We start from the raw sequence: 14216 nt of genomic DNA on the forward strand, positions 1-14216 counted from the left end.
AGTGACAACACCAAGTTACCACACCAACTCACCATGACAAACACGGATTTTGACAGTGTCTGCTTGAGCTTACTTATTTGGAGGTACATGGAGTTGAATGCTTTTGCGAGCATTGAGATGCCGCACTATGTTGGCTTGCCTTTTATGGCTATAGAACGTCGTATACTTCCACAAGTCTATGCCTGTTGTTCCGATCAGGAACCTACATTGGAGCTACTTTGATCAATGGGCAGTGTTCTATTTCAGCACCAACGATACATTGCGAGTTGTGTGCTTGGAAGGAATAGACAAAAGCATTGCAGAAACTGCAGTGCTTACCTTTGTGCTCACGTGCAACAGCCTAGAGGGGAAATAGAATGGTAGAATGAATAGAATGAAACCGCTTCCATACACGAAATGATCACGGGAGAAGGTAAAGGTGCCGTCGGAAAGGATCCTTCGTATGGAGCCTCCTTAGTAAAAATAGCTACAACTAGACATGGTGACAGTTGTGGGCAAACTAAAAATATAGTAATAATGATAATTCAAGGTACAGAACGGCATGTTTATGTTATTTCTGAAAAATAAACAGTGCAAAATATGCGCATGCCAATAACTGACACAGAGCGGGCAGACGCAAAGCCACATTAAAGCACTGCGGCATCAAAACGACAATACGCAAGTGGTGGTCCACCATCATGAATACTTCAACCACGATGTTCCTACCCTGCAACACTGGGAGGTCGTGCTGCGCGACAGAAGCCTGTGTGGCCAGCACGCGCTGGTCCGTCGGGCACAGGACGTGGCAGCAGCTATTTCTCCTAAGGATTCAATAAAAGAATTTCTCTATCTCACCCACCATACCACACGCTGTGAGAGGGAATGACAGTGCCACCATTCTCGCAGGATATGGATGGTGCACAACACCAACTCGAGCGCCGAAGTGCATGTCTCCCTGTGAGCTCTGTGTATACACTGCAAACACAAGTGGTGCACGCAAGCTAACATTTAACACATCATTGTCGTATGCCGTCGAAATCATTGCCAACTGGCATCAATAAACACAGACTGCACATAAAGCTTAGCTTAAATAATTTCCACAGTCGTGGGATCTGTATATCTTTTATATCTTGTCTGCAGGTCGTATTGTTCATTTGTTTAAAGCATGTGTGAGAGCATTCACGTCACTACGCAAAAGTGCATAGCTGCGTGGTACTTTTTGCGATTTTGTGCACTTTCTTTAGCCCTGAAAAAATAACCACAGCAGCTATCCTCACAAAAAATAAAGCAGTTAGATATTTCTCAATAAGCCGTAAGTATTAAAGTTGCTCAAGAGGGTAGTCTACTGAATTGATTGCAGTTGAGTGTTGCAGAACTAGTTTCTTTCTTTCTTTTTTTAAAGCCTCGGCACAAGTTAGCTGAAACACCCTGTATATTCTACTGCATATTCTACAAACACCCTCCCTATGACATTACCACGCCCAAGTCTTGGGCCGAGATAATGTAACATTTATACTACAAATCTTATGCCTTTTGCACTGCATGGTCTGAGCAATGCTCTGCCTATGTTATTGCAGAAACTGGCTGGCCGTGATCATGATAAGTATAGAATTGGAGGGAAAGAAATCCTAGCATCATGCCAGATGCGCATCCTTACCTTCTCGACATACCTTGCTAAGCAAGACGATTCCTAGCTAAACAGGAAAAAGGAGAGGGCAATGGTCAGGAGCATCTCGAACCTGCCGGACAACATATGGTCCCTGAGAAGGACCGTTTGATGACAGGCAACATTTAGCGTTGTGTTGACATCTGTCGAGAAGGTGGCTTACGAAACTTGATGCATTCATTTGACTTGTGGCCCTTGGTGTACCAGAAGCAGCACTTGACTGCCTTGTAGACAGCGCCTGGTTCAGCACGTGCAGATGACTTGACACCGTGGTCAAACTGGTCAGCAATAGCATTAACAATTATCTTTGCTAACTGGTCAGTTCCTCGGCCCCTGTGCAGATGGCACCCATCGTCTGCAACCATGGCGCGCCTCGGCTTCTTGGACGCGTTGAGAAATTGATGCTGGAGGGGAAAAAAGCAATGCAATTGGGACAAATGTTTGTAAAGTATTCAGGTCATTGCGATATGTACCATATGGAGCACAAACCTGGACATTGCAGGTGGTGCAAGAGGGTAGCATGCATTCACATGCGCAAATGTCTGCCGTACTTTGCTGTATTCATTATTCTCATTTGATACTGATTATGCTCGTTGTGTTTGCTTTAGAGTCGAAATCAACAGCTTGCACTTTCACATTTCTTGCTTGGTAGCTGCATTCAATTTGCTTGCTCCTCGTCTTTAGATGGCTAGGCTCCTCACATTAGGAAATTCGCAGGCGCTAGTTGGAATCGCTTGGCGCAGGACAGGGATAATTGGAGATCGCGTGGAGAGAGGCCTTTGTCCTGGAGTGGACATAAAATAGGCTGAAAAAGTACTGCAGAAATCAGAAATGCGAGTTTATGTGGCCTAGCCTTCTCATAGTTGCCCGTGTCACCTGATGCATGTCTCAAGAACTTCCAGTACTTGCAAGGATACCTTCCAAAACTGAACTTGTCTATTTTTCTTACGGGGTGCCCGATGATTATGAGGATGCTGACACCAAAGGATCTCAAGTGGTTCTCAAGCATTTTGGTGACAAATGGAATACAGTATGCTGAGCTACACTGATTTGATATCTGTCAGCACCAATGAACGCAGTAGTTAGAATTCTCCCTAAATAGAGTCCAGCCTAACAGCAGATGGACAGCTGTGCTTTGAATCCCCATGTTGGTAAATTCAACTGGCTGAAATCAAGCATTTAAAAGATATTTGCTTAGTTCCGTCCCTTCAAGCTGTCCGCGCAACGAAGACCAAAGGTCACGTTATGTGGCTGCAACAACTTCTGTGTTTCATGCAGCATATCTTTTTTTTACCCAGAAATTTAGCATGCATATGCCTTTTGTGCAAACCACATCTATTTACAACAGAAACAGCGCTTTACACTCGTGAGTAAAAGTTTGGAGGCAAAATATGGCAGAATCCAGCCTACGCAAGCACGCTGAAATCCAAGTGGCACAGCCAATATGTTCCTGTCCAAGAAATACAATGCGTTGAGATACTTCTTAAAGCGTACGGCTGTACCAGAAAAGTTTGAAAATTTTCGCTAATGCCATGATCTTATATGAACGTTTGCTCATGAATGTACACCCGTGAGCAAAAATATACGGACCACAGGGTCGCCAAAAAAAAAAACAGAATGTCTTCGTAATTAACAGGCGTAAACTGAAACTGACGAGTGCACTAGAAAATTCGCAACGTCAAGTTTAGACTGCAGTCTTTAGTTTCAAGCTACACTTACAGGAAGAGGAGAAAATCAATTTTATCCAGGAACCCCTGGTCCGTATACTTTTGCTCATGGGTGTACGTTCAGCTTTCGCAGGCTTTCTGCAGCTCGAGCGTAAAGGGGCCTATGTGCTTTTGCTATCCATGCGGAGTGCAATAGGAACCGATCAAACTGGTAAAACATGGTCAATGTGCACAAAGACTACATGTACCCTTGCATGACTTCATGCCACAGGTAGCTAACAGCTTCCAATTCACAGTTCTTGTAACATGCTTGTGACAGTCATCTACAGTGATATGCTTCATTTAACGGGAATGTGTGTTGGCTGGAAACAAAAATATATGCTTGAAAATATACTAACACCGATGGATGCAATACATCCTTTCCGGTTGTGTTTTGCACAGAAACAGAAGTTTGCAGATTCCATGCATATGTGAAAATCGGTTATAAGTGAAGCCTTTGTAATGTTCAATGAAATGTAATCACTCGTTCGCTTCTACGTATCTCTACACTCAATGCATGTCCTGGTCTCGTTTTGTTCATTTTTGTCCACACTCGGCTGCTTTTGATGCTGGCTTTCCGACTTCTTTGTGGCTGACTTCTTCATTTCCTGTTGGGGACTTAATTTGTTGCCTCTTGTTCTACTAGTACACCGAGGCACATACCCAGTGACACATGTTCAGCTGCACTTAAACGGTAATCCAAGTTGCTAATTGGACACATGCCAAGTTGCACATATCCAATGCCAGACACACCGTGACCAAAATCGGCAGGACTGCGGCAGCCCACTGACCAAGGAAGAGGCAAACAGGGTTTCATATTATAAGCTATGTGCATGGTTTTACCTTTGAATATTGCATGCGTATTAACCCTTTCATAGACACAAGCAGAGAACAGATCGCTTTGTGTCTAAGACGTCAAATCTCAAAGCTGACAATGATTCTGTAATAGCAAAAAGTGGGAATATTATGTCCCACTATACAACCTCAAGGCCTGTTTCCCACTCCTCATGGTCGCTGCCCCCATGATCAGAAGCAGCCAGAGTACCCAGTACATTATTCATGCAGCTTGTTCATGTTTTCATTGTACTTATTCAACATGCTTTGTACGAGCATCCTCATTCTGGGCTTTCCAATATCGCAAGGGTTCTTAGAAAAAATATACTTCTTGAAAATCCTTGAAGGCTATGCAGTTCTCATGTGTAGCAATGTGATTTCTTGGAGATGCTAACAATTTGATCACCTGTTTTGGTAGTTGGGGGCACATAAATTTAGACATCTAACCTCACCAAAATCTTACAAGCAGAGCTATTATGAAAACATCGAATTTCAATCAAAAGAGTCCATTTTCCGCTGTGGTTGTTTGAAGGAAGGCAATAGAATAAACTAAACACTGTAGAAAAGAAAGTAAACAATCGACGAAATAGTTCTATCGCATTGTTTGACAAAGAAATGAATGAAAAAATACGCCTAAAATGATTCAGGAACATATATCCACACAGGAATGTTCAATTGTAGAAATTATACTTCACCGCTAAACAGTTGCGAAGTTGCCCTGAAAAGTGGGACCAATATTTCCGACTGTCCAACAAAGGGTGAATTAAATGCGTAACTATAAGTACAGTATGTATCGCAACACTTCCTTTGTTCACCGCAGTAATGCGATTCTGTCATGGAGGCTCACACCTACGACAAACGGTCTGCATTTCTACCGCAGCGAGCAGCGAAAAAAGTGAAGCATATTCAACCAAGTCAAAAATTTAAGCCATGCGTGTTCCGCAGGGTATGCAACGGCATGCCTTTGGGAAAAGGGGCTCATACTTTGGGGTTCAAAATCCGCAGACACGGCATGCGCTAGAGCGTAGCCGGTTAAGCAAGCAAGAATGTTGTGATTTCAGTAGACTTACCTTGATGTTGCCGCATAATTCTTGCGGATCCATGTTGCTATCAAGGTCGTTTCCGCCAACATAGAGAACGGCGAAATGAACATGCTGGAAGCGCCTCATGTACACCGCCCCCACCAGCCACACTGCATTGTAGCCACCTAAATGAATGTGCAGGTTTGAAAATGCTTAATTAGGCGCAGACGTAACCTATTTAAGAATTTCACCTGACTGTCGCCAATAATGACACTGCGCAAATATGGCATGACTGAACACAATCCGATGAGGGGTAACAAGTCCACGTGAATGCAGTCTGGCGAGGGGTAACAAGACCACATGAATGTCCACCTATGTGAGCCGGCAGAAACCCCAACAGCAGCACCTAGCAGCGTCTTTCCCTAGGCACAAAAGTACCTGTCTGGGGGCAGGGAGTACACCCCTGACCTCACATCATATCCGGTTTTGCTCCAAACCAGGTGCAGCCGGCCTGCGGGGAGACGCTTCTGTTGCGTTTGTCTCGTTTCGCGCAGCACACGATTTTGCTCACTGTGCACGAGGGCACCTGACTAGAGGTATAAGTCTGTTCTACACGAAAACTGAGGCAGACGCAAGTGGATCACAGCATGATCCCATGCAGGAACACAGTTGAAAATGACATAGTTTCGGTGTCTGCGCGCGCGACTGCACGACGTGGCAACAAGCAGACAAAACGGAAGTACATTTCCCTTGCTGCGGTGCGAAGTAAAACAAAAACATGCAGACATTCGGTTTGTGAGTTTTATCATTTCTCTAAGCTTTAATACGTATATTCTACCAACATATTACACAAATAAAAGATGTTGGCTTGAATAATTCTCGAAGGCGCGTGTCACCACGAGCGATGTCACAGAGCGAACACGTGCACGTAGACACACTAGCACGTTACATCATCCTTCGGCTTGAAGCGCGGCGGAGGCGAGAAGGGAAAACAGCATTCGGTTTCAAATTTCAGATCTTTCCGCGGCACCTAACGATGTATTACTTTGCAGATCTGCTCGTTATCCCGCAATGTGTGCTCTGCGCTTCTCAGCTCAAAAAGGCCAGACTTAGAGAGGGGCCCTTTAACGAGGATTAAGAAGAACTAAGGTGGATTAAGGTTGATGAAGGTGGATTAGGGTGCATTAGGATGAAATACGTTGCAGTGCTAAATATTCTGCAGAATATTCTCTGCATTACTACATCATGACCACAATCGTGATTGATTGCTCAAACTTCGTAATCAAAGTACATTGATGCAATGATTTCGGTTCGTGCTTATCAATGCAAAAAGTTTCCCCACTGAACAAAACTGCAGAAAGGTGGTTTTCAAACATCCGCTATTAAAGCGAACATTCCCAGCCTCCGCCCAGATGTCGATATCAACAGCAAGCGTGCGCTATCATGTGAACACCGCCTGCACATGGTCTGTATCCGTGAGAAAACCAAATAATAATCGTTGCCCACTTATGCGTGCATGCAAGTGCAGTTCAAAGCAAATTCCAAAACTGAAGGTGTCCTTCGGTATCGCCTGAGAGACGCGAATGCGAAAGCCCTGTAAAACCTACTGTAGTTCACTTTAATCCACCTCCATCAACCCTAATCTATTTTCATCATCATCATCATAAGCCTGGCTGCGTCCACTGCAGGGAAAAAGCCTCTCCCATACTTCTCCAACTACCCCATACGTGTGCTAATTGTGGCGATGTTGTCCCTGCTAACTTTTTAATCTCATCCGCCCACCTAACTTTCTGCCGCCCCCTGCTACGCTTCCCTTCTCTTGGAATCCAGTCCGTAACCCTCAATGACCATCGGTTATCTTCCCTCCTCATTACATGCCCTGCCCATGCCCATTTATTTATTGTCACTAACTTGCGTTGGTTCCCTCATCCAATCTGCTCTTTTCTTATCCCTTAACGTTACACCCATCATTCTTCTTTCCATAGCTCGTTGCGTCATCCTCAATTTAAGCAGAACCCTTTTCGTAAGCATCCACGTTTCTGCCCCGTAGGTGAGTACTGGTAAGACACAACTGTTATACACTTTTATGCAACCTGTTGTTCATGATTTGAGAATGCCTGCCAAACGCACCCCAGCCCATTCTTATTCTTCTGGTTATTTCAGTCTAATGATCCGGATCTGTGGTCACTACCTGCCCTAAGTAGATGTATTACCTTATCACTTCCAGTGCATCACTACCTATCGTAAACTGTTGTTCTATTCCGAGACTTAAACATTATACTTTAGTTTTCTGCAAATTAATTTTTAGACCCACCCTTCTGCTTTGCCTGTTCAGGTCAGTGAGCATGCATTGCAATTCGTCTGCCAAGTTACTAAACAAGGTAAATCAGCGAATCGCAATTTACTAAGGTATTCTCCAATAACTCTTATCCCCAATTCTTCCCGATCCAGGTCTCTGAATACCCCTTGTAAACACGCTGTGAATAGAATTGGAGAGATCGTATCTCCCTGTCTGACGCCTTTCTTTATAGGAATTTTGTTGCTTTCTTTGTGGAGGACTACGGTGGCTGTGGAGCCGCTATAGATATCTTCCAGTATTTTTACATATGGCTCATCTACACCCCGATTCCGTAATGCCTCCATGACTGCTGAAGTTTCGACTGAATCAAACGCTTTCCCGTAATCAATGAAAGCTATATATAAGGGTTGGTTATATTCTGCACATTTCTCTATCGCCTTATTGATAGTGTGAATATGGTCTATTGTTGAGTAGCCTTTAGGAAATCCTGCCTGGTCCTTTGGTTTACAGAAGTCTAAGGTGTTCCTGATTCTATTTGCGATTACCTTAGTAAATACTTTGTAGGCAACGGACTGTAAGATGATCCGTCTACAATTGTTCAAGTTTTTGGCGTCCCCTTTCTTATGGATTAAGATTATGGTGGCGTTCTTCCAAGATCCCGGTACGCTCGAGGTCACGAGGCATTGCGCATACAGGGTGGCCAGTTTCTCTAGAACAATCTGCCCACCATCCTTCAACAAATCTGCTGTTACCTGATCCTCCCCAGCTGCATTCCCCCTTTGCATAGCTCCCAAGGCGTTCTTTACTTTTCTGGCGTTACATGTGGGATATCGAATTCCTCTAGACTATTCTCTCTCACATTATCGTCGTGGGTGCTACTGGTACTGCATAAATCTCTATAGAACTCCTCAGTCACTTGAACTATCTCATCCATATCAGTAACGGTATTGCCGGGTTTGTCTCTTAACGCATACATCTGATTCTCGCCTATTCCTAGTTTCTTCTTCACTGCTTTAGGCTTCCTCCATTCCTGAGAGCATGTTCAATTCTATCCATACTATACTTCCTCATGTCAGCTGTCTTACGCTCGTTGATTAACTTGTAAAGTTCTGTCAGTTGTATTCTAGCTGTAGGGTTAGAAGCTTTCATGCATTGGCGTTTCTTAATAAGATCTTTCGTCACGTGCGATAGCTTACTGGTATCCTCTCTAACGAAGTTACCACCGACTTCTATTGCACACTCCTTAATGATGCCCATAAGATTGTCGTTCATTGCTTCAACACTAAGGTCCTTTTCCTGAGTTAAAGCCGAATACCTGTTCTGTAGCTTGATCCGGAATTCCTCTAGTTTCCCTCTTACCGCTAACTCATTGATTGGCTTCTTATGTACCAGTTTCTTCCGTTCCCTCCTCAAGTCTAGGCTAATTCGAGTTCTTACCATCCTATGGTCACTGCAGCGCATCTTGCCGACAACGTCCGCATTTTGTATGATGCCAGGGTTAGCGCAGAGTATGAGGTCTATTTCATTTCTAGTCTCGCCATTCGGGCTCCTCCACGTTCACTTTCGTTTATCCCGCTTGCGGAAGAAGGTATTCATTATCCGCATATTTTTCTATTCTGCAAACTTTACTAATAACTCTCCCCTGCTATTCCTAGAACCTGTGCCATATTCCCCCACTGACTTGTCTCCAGCCTGCTTCTTGCCTACCCTGGCAACGAAGTCGCCCATCAGTATAGTGTATTTTGTTTTGACTTTACCAATCGCCGATTCCACGTCTTCATAGAAGCTTTCGACTTGCTGGCCATCATGAGTGGATGTAGGGGCGTAGACCTGTACGACCTTCAATTTGTACCTCTTATTAAGTTTCACAACAAGACCTGCCACCCTCTCGTTAATGCTATAGAATTCCTGTATGTTATCAGCTATATCCTTATTAATCAGGAATCCGACTCCTAGTTCTCGTCTCTCCGCTAATCCCCGGTTGGCACAGGACGTGCCCGCTTTTTAGAACTCTATAAGCTTCATTTGACCTCCTAACCGTACTGAACCCTAATATATCCTATTTATAGCCCGCTAATTCCTCCAATAGCACTGCTAGACTCGCATAACTAGATAACGTTCTAGTGTTAAACGTTAGCAGGTTCAGATTCCAATGGCGGCCTGTCCGGAACCAGGGATTCTTAGCACCCTCTGCTGCGTCGCAGGTCTGACCGCCGCCATGGTCAGTTGCTTCGCAGCTGCTGGGGAATGAGGGCCGGCGTTTGATTGTTGTGTTCATATAGGAGGTTGTCGCCAAGAACTGCACAAAGTCCTGCTCTGTTGAGGGAGTGTGTTACCGGTTCTGGTCACCCGGATCAGGCCGCACTCCAGGCCTGTTTATGCAATTTTAGCAGTACGTGGATTTTTTAATTACCCTAATACACCTTAATCCTCCTTCATACGCCTTAATTTTTGTTCATGCACCTTAATCCTCCTTTATACACACTAATCAACCTTAATTTCCATAATCCACCCTAATCCTCCTTAATTAATCTAGTTGGTCTTAATAATCCTTGATAAACCCTAATTTACCTTAATCAACCCTAATCAATCCTTAATCCACCCTAATCCTCCTTAATCCTTGCCCATGCGCCTTAATACGCCCTAATCTGCCTTAATATACCCTAATCAAATTTAATCCTCCCTAATCCACCTTAATTCATTCACTAATGAATAATTACCTTGGCTAATCATTCATCTCATATTCACGGCTGGACATGCTTTGGATCGCTTCGGGCCTTCCTGGGTCACATGATATTTTCTGTTCGCAAAGCGGCCTTGAAAAAGATCTAAAGGCTTTCGCCTTAAAACTAAAAAAAAACGCAATGTGGACTAGCTAGCGATCATCACCTGCAATACCACAGGTGTACTTGCCACAAATTTTTTCAGGGCCTGAATTCATTTTATGACAGAGTACAACTCTATGTTGTATGACTGACGCACACATCAATGTAAGCTGAAAATAATAGCTCCTCTGCAAACCGCTATTTCGATTTTCAGTAAAATAGGCAACGTATCCTAAGAATAACGAAAAGTGCGATCGAGAGGCTGGATGTATGATCGCGCAGAAGTGTTCACAGCGGTAAACAACATATAGTGCTGCATTTCAGATTGAATAACAATAGTTGGCGACGTGCGAGGTGATGGAGCCCCAGCAGAATATAAAGCATACTAAGCACAACCCCATTTATGCAACGTACAAATTGCCGCAGCAAAAACTCTGGTGAGCAGGCCGGAAGAATAAAAAAAAACATGCAGCATTAGGGGATGCTTTGATACGAGCAATAAGAAAGATGCCTCACCTCGCAAACAACACTGTTCTTTGTCGGAACAAAGTTCTTTCGGCTAATGTTATGCAGCCACTGCTTCTGCGCAAGCCGTCACGCTTTCCTTGTGGCATCATAAAAACTGCGTAACCATCTTCGGGCTTCTTGCTGGCTGCAGTTATATGGGCAGCAGCAAGGCATAGCGCTAGCTCATAGAGCAGGAAAGACAGCGTACAACGTTCGCTACGCCGAGATAAAGCGACGAGCCAGCCGTACTGAGGAGAAAAATGGCGCCGTACGAAAAAGAAAAACAAGCAAAAAGCAAGAAGAACGCTTTCTCACTCATTCAGACGATTAAACGTTTTTTTTCTCTCTCTCTCTTTCTCTCGTGTCTTGTTCACGGTGTAAGAAGTATTGGCCTCGAGCTCCACCACTGGAAAAGCTGGCGCCACCGTCGGCGTGACGTGCTAGGAGGGATCACGTGGACATAGCGGCCACGTCGGCTGCTTCGGGAGCGCCGAAGCGAGCTGAAAACGAGTTTAAATTCCCTCGTACGTTGCGGTCCTCATTTAGTGGCGAAATTTTCCCCCTTCGAGTGTCTCCTTTACAACGCTTGCAAGCACTACAATAGGTAGTGGCTGCCTTTGAAGGCGCGCAACATGGTAGGCTACTGCTCGGTGCCGCTGGGCCGTACGCACGTAACGGAGGCCGGTGTCAGCCTTGTTCACACGTAGCCGCAGGACAAGAAGCTGCGTGAAGCTTGGCTCGCGAAACATAAAACCGGCAAACAGTCATCGGTTACAACTCGGGTATGCGGCAAGCACAGACGCGAGGAAGATTTCTGCTACGGCGCCCGGTCTGCGATATTCTGAAAACGCGCACTGAGACGCTCGTCCCAGTCCGCTGCCCGACTAATGTCATGATGGTTTGGTCAATGAACTTGTCGATGCTATAGATACTGGCAAGTTCAGTGGAGTGGAAAGGCAGCAGTAAGAAGCACATTTAAAAAAAGCATGACATATGGTCATGTTTATGTTATGAATTAATGCACTGGATTACAAAAAAGGAGCAGCGGGAAATTGCACGCTGAGAACACCGATAAACATAGAGTGCCACGCAACTCGAGAAATAATATTGAAAGTTCAAAGAATTTAGAAGAAAAAAATACTGAATCGTCGCGACGGCGCATCACAGTCCCTGTAGGCGTCGAAGTCTCTACAATGAAATTATTTTCGAACAGCTATGATAGCGCCCACGCAACAATGGTTGCTTGTATACTGTCAAATGCTCATATTCTGCGGCCTAAAGCTCATGGCACGGTAAGAAAACGCGCGCGCGGAGAAAGCGAAACAGTGCGCGTACAAGCATGCAGACGCGCAGTCGGTCGCTGCGAACCCGTGCGATCGCTGCATTGAGGCTTCATTCTATTACGCTCCATTTAGTTATACAAGCACTATAAGAACATATTTTACATAGTTTGCTCTCAGCGTTTACCTACCTTTCACGCAAGAAGCGGGTTCGGGATACTTCATCGCGGCGACCGCGCGCAGTGGCGTTCACTGTACGTATTCGGTAAAGAGAAAGCGTCTGTAAACGATTGTGTGCTTTCAGTTTGCCCAAGATTATTATTTAGACAGTAAAAAACTTCCCTCGTTTCTAAAGTACTTACAGAAATGTCCGGGAGAGCTCGCGCGTGGTGTTTTCAGTGAGCGCTGACAGCAAAACCTATGAAGAGCGCGCCACGTGATCCCTCATACTACGCCAGCGAGGCGCTTCCGATAGGTGGCGACTCCGTAACTCCTCGCCGCCAATACGGAGAGGTGTTGACACTCTCCCCTCGCAGCGTGCGAGAGCGCCGCCCGCTCGCGGCCACAGTATGTTCGGGGGTAGCGAGCCAGGAGAGGGGCCGTGGTCACAGCCGACGTAGAGGGCGCTGTGAAATGCGGTCCGAAATCGTGGCGAGCTGCCACGCGCGTGCTGCGCTACCTCGCAGTTTTTGCTGGTGCGGCTGCACTTCCTTGGTGTGTTGAACACTTTTTTTTATTCCCGTGTTTGATGGCCTTGTGTTTAGCTTTCATCGCCATAGAGTGGCGATGGTGGGCATTACGCAGACGAAAGTAGCAGTGCTTTTTTTTTTTAGACGTGTTTGCAATGGGAAAAAAGTGTTCCGTCCCGAACTGCAATTCGTGATACTGGACTTGCACGGAGCGTGTGCCCCTACTCAAAGTTCCGTCCGACAATGTTCGTTTGGAGCAGGGGCTTGTGCGATTCCGAGGACAGACCGGACTTTGACACCCACCGACCATGTGTGCGCCAAGCATTTTTCAGAGGACGTGATATCCCGGACCTATTACGCGGAGCTCAATGGAAAAGTGCTGCTTAACGCCGAAAAGAGGCCTGTATACTGTCTAAAGACGCAGCTCCCACCTTCTTTACAAGTTGCCCAAAGTACCTCACACGGCCAAACAGACCTCGAAAGCAGCCTTTTAAGAGGAAACCTCCTGGGTGAGCACCCAAGCGACGTCGGCCGAAAGTCGACGAAAGTTGCCCGCTGCGACACCTGTGGACTCGGAAATAGCCTTGGAGCCGGCAGCTAAGCGACATCATCTTCAATATGCTGGGAGAAGGAACTTCAGTATGGCTTGATAACAAAAGACATGTTCCTCACCAAGAGCACATCTGAGGACCTTCGAGTCTCATCAGATTCCACAAAAGAACTTTGCAATGCTCTCCTGCACGATTACAATTTTAAATATGTCTTGACAAACAAGATGAATAAAGATCCAATTGAACGTTTCTTTGGTAAGGTAAGAATGGCTGGAAGCCAGAATGACCACCCGTCAATGCCTACTTTCTTGCAGCTGTACCAGACATTATACGTTTACACCCTCCTCAAGCCTCCTAAATTTGGCAACTGCAGAGTAGTTGAGGGAGAGAAGCCGCTACTAGACCTACCCGATTTCAGGGCCCTTATAAACCCGAACAATGTCACATCAGCAAATGACTTCATAGATGCGGTGAAGCAGAAACTCGACAGCATTATCTGTGTAGAGGGCTGGGAATGTGATGATGTCCGTTAAGCGCCAATTCAACAGTAGCGAGCGGTGCCGCTGTGTGCAGCCGGTGCCCTTGGCGGCGGGCATGCCCAACGTGTTTTCGAAGAGACCAAAACCCCGTGCACTTCAGCTGCTGCCACGCTGCTGCGCTACAGAACTTAGATGCGAAATCGCTGTGCTTCTTCGCCCGTTCCCACGGCCTGACACAGGCAACAAGCGACACCGCGTCATAGAATAAAGAACAACTACCGCGTCTTGGGAAATGGGCTTCAAGTGCTTCGCGATCCGCATGACATCATTAACTGCTGTACAGCAGATACTTTTATCAGTAAAGCATTAGGCCTGACAC

Source organism: Dermacentor albipictus, unplaced genomic scaffold, assembly GCF_038994185.2.
Source record: "Dermacentor albipictus isolate Rhodes 1998 colony unplaced genomic scaffold, USDA_Dalb.pri_finalv2 scaffold_46, whole genome shotgun sequence".
Taxonomy (NCBI): Eukaryota; Metazoa; Arthropoda; class Arachnida; order Ixodida; family Ixodidae; genus Dermacentor; species Dermacentor albipictus.